Source organism: Humulus lupulus, chromosome 7, assembly GCF_963169125.1.
Source record: "Humulus lupulus chromosome 7, drHumLupu1.1, whole genome shotgun sequence".
In the NCBI taxonomy this organism is placed as follows: Eukaryota; Viridiplantae; Streptophyta; class Magnoliopsida; order Rosales; family Cannabaceae; genus Humulus; species Humulus lupulus.
Window position 1 is genome coordinate 162400273 of NC_084799.1, and position 13434 is coordinate 162413706.

At 42.7% G+C, this 13434-nt stretch overlaps 1 non-coding gene across 1 annotated transcript; it reads right to left on the minus strand.

The window, feature by feature from the left end:
- Positions 1 to 12608: 12608 nt before the first annotated feature.
- Positions 12609 to 12715, minus strand: LOC133792827 (small nucleolar RNA R71). The gene has a single exon (XR_009874299.1). It is a non-coding gene; the product is annotated as a small nucleolar RNA R71 (small nucleolar RNA).
- Between the last annotated feature and the right edge of the window lie 719 nt (positions 12716 to 13434).

A 13434-nucleotide genomic window follows, 5' to 3' on the forward strand; every position in this document is an offset into this window, starting at 1 on the left:
CTACTACTAGCTATTACTATTACTACTACTATCTAACTAGCTAAGTAAAGTTCTTGGACTCTACACCTTGTCCCACTGGCATGACTTGAGTGGTATCCACCACACTAGCTAAGAATCCTACGCATCCCCCTACAATAGGTCTTTAGCTCTAAGTACAGATATCATAGGTATACGAGGTCCATGCACAGTGCCAACGAATGCAAAGTGGTCCTCACCCTCAGGCTTAAAGATTTCCATCTTCTTCTTGCATTTTTATCGTTGCCCCATACTTCTCTAGCCAGTCCATACCCATAATTATATCAAAATCAGTCATAACCAACTCTACCAAGTCGGTTGACAACTCCCTACCATCCACGGTCACTGGTAGTGGTTTAACCCATCTCCTGGAAACCACTAACTCCCCAGTAGGCAGCATAGTACCAAACCCCACAAGGTAAAGTCACATGGTCTACACAATCCATCTATAATAATACTAGCAACAAAAGAGTGTGTAGCACCCAAGTTAATCAAAATAGTATAAAGGGTCCCAGCACTAGAAAGTTGACCTGCAACCACTGAGGGACTAGCCTTGGCCTCTACCTGGGTCAAGGTGAACACCCGAGCTGGCGTCAGGCTGTCCACCTTCTTGGGCTCTTCCTTTCTGGCTTTCGGGCAGTCTTTCTCCAGGTGTCCCACACTCCTGCAGACGAAGCAAGCCCTCGCCCGATATTCCCCAATAGGGCGCCTCCTACACCGAGTACATTCTGGGAATGCTTTCAAAGTCTCATCACCACCCAAGCAGCCTATCTGTATACCTCGTGGCCTCCTATATGGCCCTGGAGCTAAAACTGTATTTGGAGTCTTTCTCTTTTGGTCACTAGGGCCTCTGCCCCTACCAAAGCCTACAAATGGAGGTCTGGCCTCCTAGAATCCCTTCTGGTCATATTCTCGCGCCAGATCTTGTTCTCTGCGCTCTTAGCTTTAAGAGCCTTCTCCAAAGCCTGTGCATAGGTAGTCACTCCTAGCACAGTAGTGATACGAACATCCCAGGCTATCATAGACTGTATCCGCCGGAGAAACCTCTCTCTTCTGGTCCCATCATTGGGCACCAGATCCCCGGCAAACTTTTCCATTCTGTTAAACTTCAAGTCGTAATCAGTCACTGACATATTGCTCTGAAGTAACTTACTGAACTCTTCAGCCTTCGCAGCTTTAACTACGTCCTTATAGCATTTCTATTTGAATAGTGTTATAAATTCATCCCATTCCAAAGTGTTCATTGCCCTGGTATAGGATACCTCCTCCCACCATATTCGGGCATCCTCCCAAAATATGTAAGTGGCACAGGCCACTCTCTCATTACCATCTACCCTCATGAAATTCAGGATGGTGTTCATCATGGTCATCCACAGTTCAGCCTTCAGTGGGTCTGAGCTGCCCTATAATACTAGAGGGTGCTATTTTCCAAACCTTTCATATAGGGGTCCCCACCTATCTCCCCCTGCCTGGGGCTGAACTATCGCTGGTTCCTCAGGCTGTAACACTATCGGTACTGCGGGCTGTAGGTTCCCTGCTGGAACCTGCTGCTGTCTCAAGAGGCAAATCTCATCTTCTTGCCTCTGTAACCTGGCTTGCATATTAGCAAGCATCTGTTGGCAGTTCTCTGGAGCTGGAGGTGGGACCTAACCCTGGTCAATTTCTTCCCTAGACTGTATCTCTTGGCCAACCAACCTCTTTGACCTTCGAGGAAGCATACTGATAACTATCCCAATCTATAGTGATCAAATTGGTTGTTAGGTAAGTAATAACTATACCTCTTGTCGCCTGATGGTCCAAGATTGAACAAACAAACAGTTGCAATGCTAATAAGCATGCTAACACAATATATTCAATCATGGTGCTAATAAGCACTTCCTGATATTCATCATTCATCGGCAATTAACAATAATAATGAGCATTTCTGGCATTCATAAGCAATTAACGATGCAAATAAGCATGTTCAAGCATTTATACATGTATAACAATGCTAATAAGCATGTTCTTTAATCACTGCCAGTATTAACAGTACTAATAAGCATTTCTTGGCCTATATGCAAATAACAACGCTAGTAAGCATGTTCTGACCTGCATGTCCATATGACAATACTAATAAGCGGTTTCTTTGCATTCACAAGGAATAACAATGCTAATAAACATGTTCTTTGTCTTTCATGCAACAGTTAAGGGCCATGCCCTATCAGAATTCCACGGCGCGACCCCTTCGAACCCAAATTTTCCCCATTTTTCTTCAGCCAAACCTAAACAAAAAATCACCCCAACTCATACCCAAAGTTAGAACTAAATCCCAGTAAAACATCAACATCAAACCATCAACAAAACCCATGCCCAAACTCACTCAAAACCCCTCTAAAACTTAAATCCAAAACCTTGAGCCTCAAAGCTCAAGAACACCATAAACAAAAACATAATTGAATTAAAAACAAAGTCTATATCTTACCTCAACTGTGAATTAAATCCTCCTAGTTGCAGCTAACTCAATTATAGTCTCAAGAACATCAACCACACCAAGCTCAAGCTTCCAAGCCTTGAATCTCACTAACTTTGCCCCAAAGTCAGGCGACAAGTAGTTTTTCAGAGTCAAGACTCGCTTTAGCATGTACAAGTGCTTCATCTCGAGTAATTTTTACTTCTATCTCTTGTTTGGTTTTGTGCTTACCTTCGAATTCTATTGAGGATTTTAGTTGCATGCTTAGGATTTGGAATTAATTGCTCTCTAAAGGTCATTTTGACTTCTTTTAGATCTTTTTGGGCAAATTTTGACGTTAAAAGTGGTCTAAACGGACCCCTAGGCTCTATACGTGACTTTTTGCATTTCTGGACATCCGACCGAAATCTAGAAAGTTCCCAGATTCCAGATTCTGACGATGTTCATAGTTTTCGGTGGTGCTATCTGGCGACCATCCTTTGGTCCTGAAGACACCCCAGTTCCTTAGAAATTTTTCTTCTCATCTTCTCGAGCAGTAGTCTTAGGGGTTCTCATTTTTGGCCTATCTTTCTTTGGGTCATGATGCTAACTTCTTGGTTTCTTGTTTCAAATGTCCGAGGAGCCTCAACAACTTCACGAGCATGCATTCTACGCGTTCGACGTCAAAATACTAGAGATTTCCTGAGAAGCAAGAAGACTTCCCGATAAGAGAAAGTAACTAGAGAGCGAAGATAATCCCTTGACGGCAAAGAGGCTCTCCGACATGGGATCTCGAAGGAAGAGGAAAACTCTAGCCCTCTTCTATCAGACAAAACACACGTTGCTGTGAGTTTCGAGGTGGAGGTGACCCCCAGTAAGCTCAGACAACGAGGAGTTCTGGACAGGATTGTAACCCACCATGGGGTGGACATCACTACAATATGGGTGTGCCTGTCTCAAGAGGAAGAGAGAGGCATGAGAGTGTCCACGACCTCAGGGCCTGGAGCGCGTCTCATCTCCAATCTGGTGCAGTGTTGCCACTGGTCCAGTACTATGTCAACTTTTTAAAGTTCATCAACATTGCTCCATTCCAGCTATCCCTGAACGGATATTAGGTGCTAGTTGGGCTGTATGTTTTGTACAAGAGGGAGAACTAGCCTGTTCCTCCCCAACTAAGATACTCTACATCTACAACTTCTGACCATGTCCAAGGAAGATTGATCGGGATGGGTACTACATGATGATGAAGCATACATACCCGGGGATGAAGTACAAGGCCTCATGCGACAACGAGAACCAAAGGACTACTTCTTCTGGGCAAGTGGCTTCCCTACGCAGACCAACCTGACTCTTCTCCTAGACTTCGCCGGGGTTGGTAAGTGTCACCTCGAGTTATTCGATTTATTAGTCCTCCACTTGTAGTTGTTCCTTAGTCTCAACCATTTTCTTTTCAAGTCCTTTCTGCCACACACCTTTCGTTGACGCCTTTAATGAAAGGTTCGAGAAATTGAACGCACTACCCGAGGAGAAGATGCATCTCGATCTTCTTGTCACCGAGGCCAATCTTTGACAGTACGGCCTGCTTCAGAAAGGTCAAAAGATAAGCTCAGTGGCCCTCACTGGCTTTCATGATCCGAAGAAATCACTTAACGAGGCAAGGCTCCACATGCGGTATATCGCGGCGAAGGCCCAATATGAGTATGAATAGTGTCTCTGTGAGGAGCGTATAAAGAGCATACTCACTATCCAAGCTGCCACAGATGCAAAAGAAGATGAGGAGCTCAAAGTCGAGCTCGAGGATGGGATCGAATTGTCCTCCATGGCTCAAGGTAAATCCTCAATAGTTGTTAACTACGCCCATCACATAGGGGATGGAATTAGCCCGACCACTCCTTATTCTCGCCATCACTCCTTGAGTGCGGGCAAGTTTCGGAGCATCCTTGGACCGATGAGGAGTACCAGGACTACCAAGACCTTATCGACATTTTTTTCTGACATCTGAAGAGGAGGAAACACCCCCAAGGGCTCGTGCCTCTGGACGAGGTGATGTTCATCCATGCGATATGGTTTTGTCAATACGACACCAACACAACACAGAAAATGGGTTGACTCGTCCGCGAGTTTTCCCATTCCATTCTTCACCCGGATGAGCCTTATCGTGGTGGGGCTCCTGAGGAGATTTATTTTGTGCCTTGCATGCATGTTTGTTTTTATAGATAGCTTCCTTTCTTTTCTTCCGAAGACTAGACTTTTATGTTTCTTTGCGTAGAAAACATGGGCTTGTCTGACTTGGTAAGGTAGAAGCAAGAGAGAGCGATGGGGCCCTCTCAAATAGACACCCCGGAGGCATCAATTGCGGTGTCCCTACCCTTGGTGCTCATCCCCTTAGCCTTGATGGCTAGTCCTCTAGTTCCTGCGACTTTTGCAGTCCCGGAAGTTGCCCTGTTGGCCACTCCTCCGAGGCCAACGGTTACAGAAGAGGTAATTGACCTTGAGATGAGGGACCTTCTCGGAAGGGAAAAGAAATCCCTTCTAGGGTGTGTGACCATCCTTTGGTCAGGACACCTTGCCTAGTGGTATTTCCTGAACACTTCGAAGGAGGAGACCTGAAATAGCACATGTGGGTAGTCAAATACCTCAACGCCCGTCTCAATGAATGCAATGAGGATTTCAAAGTCCTCGTGGAGTACCTGTGGGAAGACAAACCGTAGGGGTCGGTTGCTTCCCCTAGCTGAGAGAAGCTGGAGCCTCTACTTGGAGGGAGAGTCAGTGCAAGGACGACCCCACTCACCGCATAGCTGCTCCAGGGAATGGTGGGGTCTCTGTACGACATGCCCTTCCGCAACTTCGCTCGTTGTGGCAGTGACAACGGGATCTCATTGATAGTTGCCAGCTGCCACATCTCCCTGAGTGTATGGCCCAAAAAACTTCAATTCCCTTTTTGTTTGTCTTAGATTTTTATTGAGCCAACAAGTATTGTTCTGGTGCAGAATGTGGTCTTCAACCAATTTCTTGGGGACATCATGACCATGAGGTCATTCAAACTAAAGGGACTTCGGGAGGAGATGGCTCAACTAAAGGAGACTGTGGTCCCACTGGCGGAGCATTTGCTACTCTAGAAGGACTTTGAGGATCTCAAGGCCCGTGCCTTGGAGTTGGAGACTCGGCTGGCCACAAAGCAGTCGAAGCTCTCATCTCTCGAGGACACTTCCACAAAGTTGATGGAAGATGCCTCGAGTCAAACCCGGTCCATGAAGGAGGCCAAAGACAAGTTGTCGGCGGAGTTCATAGTTGTTTGGGAGGAACTCCACTTGAGCCACGAGGAGTCCTTAGCTCGTGCCACCAAGCTGACCAGAGCTCGGGGTGAGGCCATTAAGGCCAGAGAAGAAGTTTCACACGCCGCATCTCATGTCGAGAACTTTAGGCTCCGAGCAAAGGAGTTAGAGAAGGATCTCGATGAGATGGCCGGTGACACCCTGTTTATGGCATGGCAAAGCAACAGGGACATGGACCTATCATTCACTGAGGAGCCCAACATGAAGATGATGCTCGAGGAGCATCTTCATGCCGAGGAGGCCAAGGCAGCTCAGGAAAGGGCAGCCACGGCTGTCGGCCATACTCCCGAGGCAGATCCTATCATTGAGGTGGTGGCGGAAGTTCCTCCGGGTGAGGACCCAAAGTGATTTTATTTCCTTTTCTTTATTTAAGTAGGCTTGTGTGCCTTTGTTTACAGGGGTACAAACAATTAAATGCTCGAGCCCCCAAGGTCAATTGTAAATACCTCTTAACCTCTGCAGCTGGCACTAATTTCTTACCATTATTGTTTTTTTATTAACATGCTAACATAAAATAATCATGCAATTTGGTCTCACTAGTTTAACTGGGTTATCACGCCACTCAATGTAACATAACTCCAACCCGTCCACATTTTGTGGGCCGCAAGTCTTAGAGACTTAGGTCTTGCACTCAGATCTTAGAAGCCCGAGTCTTTATCAACTTTTCTAAGTATTTGGATAAGCTTAGGCACTTAGTGTTGTCCCTCAGGCCCGTAGTCCTTGGGATTAAGTTTTAGTGCGATGTCAAGTGGGATCATTTAACGCTGCCCTATGTCCCTGAGTCCCAACAACTCGGGGTTTAGTCCATCCATTATACTTAGAGCTTGAAGATCTCCCTCTGTGTTTAGACGCTTTGAGCGTTTAGTGTTGTCTCCCAGGTGCACAATCCTCAGAGTTAACTTTAACACCTCGTCAAGTGGAACATTTGATGGTCCTAGGATCCTGAGTCCCAAACACTCGAGCCTTAGAATGTCTATTGCGCTATAGGGTTCTAGGTTTCCTTTCTTAGAATTGATGCTTTGGGCATTTATTGTTTCTTCCTAGGCTCGTTGTCCTCAAGAATAACTTTAACGCATTTCGTTCACAACCTCGAGTGCCAAACACTCAAGCTCTGGGAGGTCTAATGTACTGAGATAATCGCACCCCAGAGTGCACTATCCCTGGGATGCTATTTTGGAATTTCTGCCCTACCCCCCGAGTACAACTACTCAGACCTTCGCCATGTGGAAGTCGTGAACTTGTTGTCTGTGGGCTCTAAGTCCCCAGAGCATGCAACCGAGTTTCACGTCCTTAGGTCGGACCTCGCAACGTTAGATTTTCGTTCACATCTCGAGTCAACACTCGCGTTACTTGGATTTCTGATCGCCAGGGTGATTATTTTGGGGTTATGCCCGAGTACAAACAACTCAAGATTCTGTTCACATCTCGAGGATTAGGACCTGGATTTCATTCCTCGAGCGCATGCTATCCTCGGGAGAATACCTTATGTCTATCCTTGCATTACTTGGATTTTTCTGACGCTGGGATTTTTCCCAGGTCTAGGCTTAGGGGTCCCATGACACTTAGGTTGCTTCACTCGTTGACTATCTAAGCTTCCCAAGTCATTGACTCCAAGCGCTAGGATTAACCTTATGATGCTTACGTTTTGGAAACTCAAGGTTTTGGGCCCGTGTACAGATGACTCGGGAATTCGTTCGCATCTCGAGATCTAAAAAATTGGTCATCGCTCCTTGGGCTCAATGTCCATGGGAGGTGACTCAAGTTCGCTTTCTCGCTACTAGGATCTTTAAGTCATGGACTTCCCCAAACTTTTCTTATCCCTAGATTCTTCTATTCCATAGGTATTGACACTAGGCTAACTCCGCTTCGTGACAAACTTAGTTTCCTAGGTCATCCTTCCCGAGATACTATTATTTGTGAGTCTACCCTCACCCCATGCCCCTCAAGTGATTAGAGACTAGTATGCGTCCAGTTGTCCACGCCAACAAGCGGGTGCTCTACAAGTAGTACGAATAAAATAAAAAGGAAAACTAAAATATAATCAAATTCTTTTAAATTCTCTATCGTGTTTTTTCTTCACGGTTTCCATTACTTGTTCCCGGAGGCTACAAAACCATTACATAATTTGATAAAAAAATACAAAGCTCACATCATTGGTAATACCGGCGGAGATGCTCAGGATTTCATGTGTGGGGTACTAACTGTAATGCCCTGGATAACCAAGACCGTTACATTGTGTGTTTAAAATTGTGCAAGAATTTCTAATCAAGTCAATTAAATAAAAGTGTAATCCTAAAGTCATAAACAAGTTAGGGTGAAAAGATTTTGGTCATAAATGAATAATTTTCATTAAAATAAATATTTAGTACATGGGATCCCAAAAACAGGGTTTAAAGGACAGATTTACAAAATTCCAAAAGTTATAGACAATCAAGGCCACTCTAATGGAAAAAACGCATTTTAGGTTTCCGTCCCTATATAATCCCTCGACCGTGGCGGATGAGCAGCTGACAATATTCACCTCGTCCCCAGAGCTCTCCAACTCATGGTTAAACCACCAAACCCTTGCTTTTACCTGCACCACGTAGCAGGCCATAACAGGCACACAATTAGTGACGACAAACAAAGAATCATCAGTCTATTATCCAGGTATTCAACAAGCCACAAGCATCAGATTAATAATAGTAAACACATATTCATAATCAACAGTTTATCAAAATCATCATACAATACTCAAGGTCAATGCCCTTAGGCCGCACCCTATATTTAACCCACTATCTTCGGCTCACTTAGGCCGAGCCCAGTGTTTAACCCACTGACTCCGGCCCGCTTAAGCCGAGCTCAGTGATTATTTAGCTGTCCTCAGCTACCAATGGCTGAGCTACGTCCTGTGCGCAAATATTAGTTCTGGTACTCTTAGGCCCTTTATTTCATGCTCTCATGGCATATCATAATCATACAACAATTGAATTCAGATATAAGGGACCCTAGTCCCAATCATAGCCACTAAACAGGTGCAATTTTCTTACCTTTAGTTCCAAGCGGAGAAGGCGAAATGGTTCTAAGCACGATCCTTAGTTTCGAGCCTTGGTGTACACCTAGTCACAATCCATAAATGGTACTTCGATGATTTAAACTCCAAAGAACAATCACGGGACCAAACTCGTACTCTCGGGACCTCCAATTCCACCAAATGAAGTGGTGAAACCGTCCCCCGAGCCCCTGAGCAAAAACCCTAAAAAGTACCCAAAACAAAGTTCTAAAAGCTAAGTAGCACTACAGTGCTACCTATTGGGTGCTACAATGCTAGAGTCAGAGACTCTAGCCCCCCAAACTCGCAGCCTAGCGCTGTAGCGCTCCCAACCTAGCGCTACAACACTGCAACCAGAAATACAAATTTCTGGGTTTCTCCCTTTGAATCTCCCCTAGCCAAAGCTCCAAAAATCCAACCCTCAAAGCCTCCAAACCCAAAATTAACTATAGAACTACACTATACTCATCATAGGCAACAAAACCTAGCCAAGTTTTTCCCAAAAACTCCAACCAATCCCCAATACCCATATTCAAACTCTCAAACCCAAACACCATGAAAACAAGGTAAGAACTCAGAAATTTCAGAGGTTAAAGCTCAAATTCAACCTAACTTACTCAACAAAACACAGAGACTAAAGCAAGATCCTTACCTCAAAATGTGGCCCAACTTTCCAGCAGAAACCTCACACCAACTCAGCCAACTTTCTTGAATTTTTCCCTTGTTTCCCATCTCCACTTCCAGCTTAATTTCCCCAAGCTCCTAAGCTGAACTTCCTGGATAGAGGTCTCAATTCCTCAAGACTCCAAGTAGAACTTCCTTAAGCTCCAACCTTCACTTGGCCCTTTTCTTTCCCTTAACTTCACAACACAAGAGAGAGAGAGGGAGAAATCATGAGAGATGAGAGGGAGTGAGCAGAGAGAGTTTTCCTTTTTCTTACCTTCCTTGAATAATTCTATAACCTTCTATTTGGTTCTAAGTTCTGAGTATATCCCTTAATGACTAAAAAGACTATTTTACCCTCCTAGGTTCTCTAATCCTCAAATGGCCCCTTAGGGGTATAAGAGTCATTTTGCTCCCAATTCCCGCTAATTTCTTGAATGTTCCAAATGTTTACCACTTAAATCCCATCATACAATTAATCACCAATTATTTACCCAATGTCTAATAATCCTCGATATATTTTCTAAATTCTGGAAAACACCCCCAAGCTCCCTCGAGCCGGGTATAAATCCCCGCCGTGACTATTTCGCCAATCTGCTCACTAGGACCGTCTTGAGCCATATGCTGCAAATATATCCACATAATAATGTAGTCTCAACAATTTATCACATATAATTGCATTTATGCCCTCAATGGGCCAAAATTTCAAATCATGTTCAATAATACTCTCATACCTCTGGCCATAACTCTAGAGTCCAATTCTTTACCTTTAATCCTTCAATAATACTCTTACTAGAGTGACAATCCTATTCCATAAGATCTTATTTTATAACTATAATCTCATTAACCTTTCCTTGCCCAATACTTATGTTGAAACCTTAGGTCTGCTTATCTCATGAACGGTCATTTTCCCATCTTGTCATTGGCACCAGTAATACCCATAAGCCACCACCCACACCAGGGTAAGAATAACTTGTAGGCTGATCACTCTTGAATAAAGAGTTATTTCATGTGCTTTAGAACTTATAATTGTGAAAAAATTATGGGTGATGTTAGTTTATTTTTAGATTTTGTAGCTAACCTTGATGTTTTCATTATCTTAATTAAGTTTAATTATTTTTTTTTTTAGTTTTTAATAGCTATTGGGTTAAAGGTAATAGTTTCATGGATAAATATTCGCATAAGGAATGAACTAACATGTGAAACTATTTTGATTTAATTTTGTTGTTGATGGCTGAATTATCTAGTTTGCTGCAACAAAACAGAAGCATTTTGATCAGGCAACTTTTGGGCACTTGGAACACGTGGCAGTCAATGAGTAAGCTGGAAATTTTGGCTGAGGTGGCAAGGGCAGAAAGAATTAGTCAACATATTGGAGAAAAAGACAAAAAGAGAAAGGAGGAATTGATGTTTTTGGAGAAAAATGGGCATTATGGAACTTTTGGGAAAGGGAGGAGAAAACCTAATATACACAAAAGAGGGTTTCAGCCAAAAAGAGGAGGCAGCAGCCATTTTTGGAAAAGAAAACCAGAAAAAGAAAGGAGAAAAACTCAGAATATCAACAAGGAAGAAGGATGACAAACAAAGAAAGCTCAAGCATCATTTTGGATTTGTTCTTTCTTCTTTTCCTAAACTTTATTTTATTAATTTCTGAGTTGGATTCTAAATCTGAATATTATGGGATGTTTTGATTGTGGATTAATGTTTATGAACTCAGCCATGAACTAATTTTTAGGTGGCTTGAATTGTTGATGAACCCTATGTTATAGTCTATTATTTTCTTGCACTTTATTTTAGTAAAATATCCCTTGGTCATTCAAGTGTGCTTATCTTAATTTCTTGTTGTTGTTTGGCCAGCAATGGCAAGTTATTTAATTATGTTTAATGCTGGAAAGATTAAATGTAATAGGAAAAACTTGGATGACACAAGTCATAATCTAGGTTAGGTTATGTTAGTAAGTAACATAGGGATGTGTTATTTGCCTTGTGTAACTTTTGAGAATTAAACTTTGAATTGCATTCTTAAATCTGATTTTGCATAGGAATATGTTTAATTAGGTAGAAGAATTAATGTCATAAAATTTGAGAAAGTTTTATGAGTGTTTGAATGAATTTTTGTTATCCTGGGAGTTTTGCTAGAATACTGCTGCATCAATCTGTCCGCAATTTGTTCAGGATGAATAATATAGGGGAATTCAATAATTCAAGTCCATTTTGCAATCCATATATTTCTCTCAATTTTCTTGTTCAGATCAGTTTTTTATTTCAGTATTTCCATTTTTTTTTAATATTTTGTTTAGCCTATAAACAACCCACTTGATTTTTTAAAATTGTTTAGTAATTGTTTTGCTTATTTTTTCTAATTTGCAATCCATGTGGAGTCGATTTACTTATCATTATATTACTTGTGTGATTGCGTGCACTTGCGTATTTAAAATCAAATATTAAATTTATCACAACAAGTTTTTGGCGCCGTTTCCGGGGATTGGAATCAGAAATTTTTGTAATATCAATTACTTGCAATTTTTTATTTTTTTTTTGTTGAGCTGACTTTGTTTGCTTGCTCTTGTGTATTCTCAGGTGATTTGCTATATGAACGAGAAAGAAGACATTGAACTAGCTCCTATTGACCCTGGGATTGAAAGAACAATTAGAAGAAGACTAAGGGAACAACGGGCTCAAAATCGCCTTAATATGACTGAAGAGGTTGAAGGAGTTGAGGGTGCTAATAATGTCACTAACACAATTGCTATGGCTGATGATAGAGAGAGAGCCATAAGGGAGTATGCTTCCCCCCATGTTTAATGAGCTCAATCCAGGCATTGTTAGGCCTGAAATTCAAGCACCCCAATTAGAGTTAAAGCCCGTTATGTTCCAAATGTTGCAAACAGTAGGTCAATTTAGTGGGCTGCCTATTGAGGATCCTCATCTTCATCTTCGTTCATTTTTGGAGGTGAGTGATTCCTTCAAGCTACAAGCAGTAAGTGATGAGGCCCTAAGGTTGAAATTGTTCGCTTTCTCTTTGAGGGATCGAGCTAGAGCTTGGATCAACACCCTTCCTCCCGACTCGGTGACTACATGGAATGAGTTGGCTGAAAAATTCTTGAGGAAGTACTTCCCTCCTACCAAAAATGCCAAGTTTCGCAATGAAATTATGTCATTTCAGCAGCTGGAGGATGAACCATTTTGTGAAGCTTGGGAGAGAGTCAAGGAGTTATTGAGAAAGTGCCCACACCATGGGATCCCGCATTGTATACAAATGGAAACTTTGTACAATGGGCTCAATTCTTCCACTCGTATGGTGTTAGATGCTTCAGCTAATGGGGCTATTCTTTCTAAGTCCTACAATGAAGCCTATGAGATTTTGGAGAGGATAGCTAGCAACAATTATCAATGGTCCAATGTTAGAGCCTCAACAAGTCAAAAAGTGGCTGGTATACTTGAAGTTGATGCATTGACATCTTTGACCACTCAAGTTTCTTCAATGACTAACCTTCTCAAGAACATGAGTTTGGGGGGAATGGTACAACCAGTTGCTTTGGGACAAGTTGCTGATGTATCTTGTGTTTATTGTGGAGATGGGCACGCATTTGAGTTGTCCTTCGAATCCCGCTTCAGTTTGTTATGTGGGGAATCAAAATGCCAACCGAAATAACTCATATTCGAACTCTTACAATCCAAGGTGGAGGCAGCATCCAAACTTCTCATGGGGGGATTAAGGAGCTAGTTCAAGCGGAGCACCAATGCAAATCAAGACTACATATCCACCGGGGTTTTCTCAACAACAACCAAGAGCTCAACAACCACCTCCTCCTCAAGTGTCACAATCAAGCTCGTTGGAGAGTTTAATGAAAGAATATATGGCCAAGAACGATGCTGTGATTCTGAGCCAAGCGGCATCCTTGAGGAACTTAGAAATTCAAATAGGGCAACTAGCTAATGAGCTAAGGAATAGACCACAA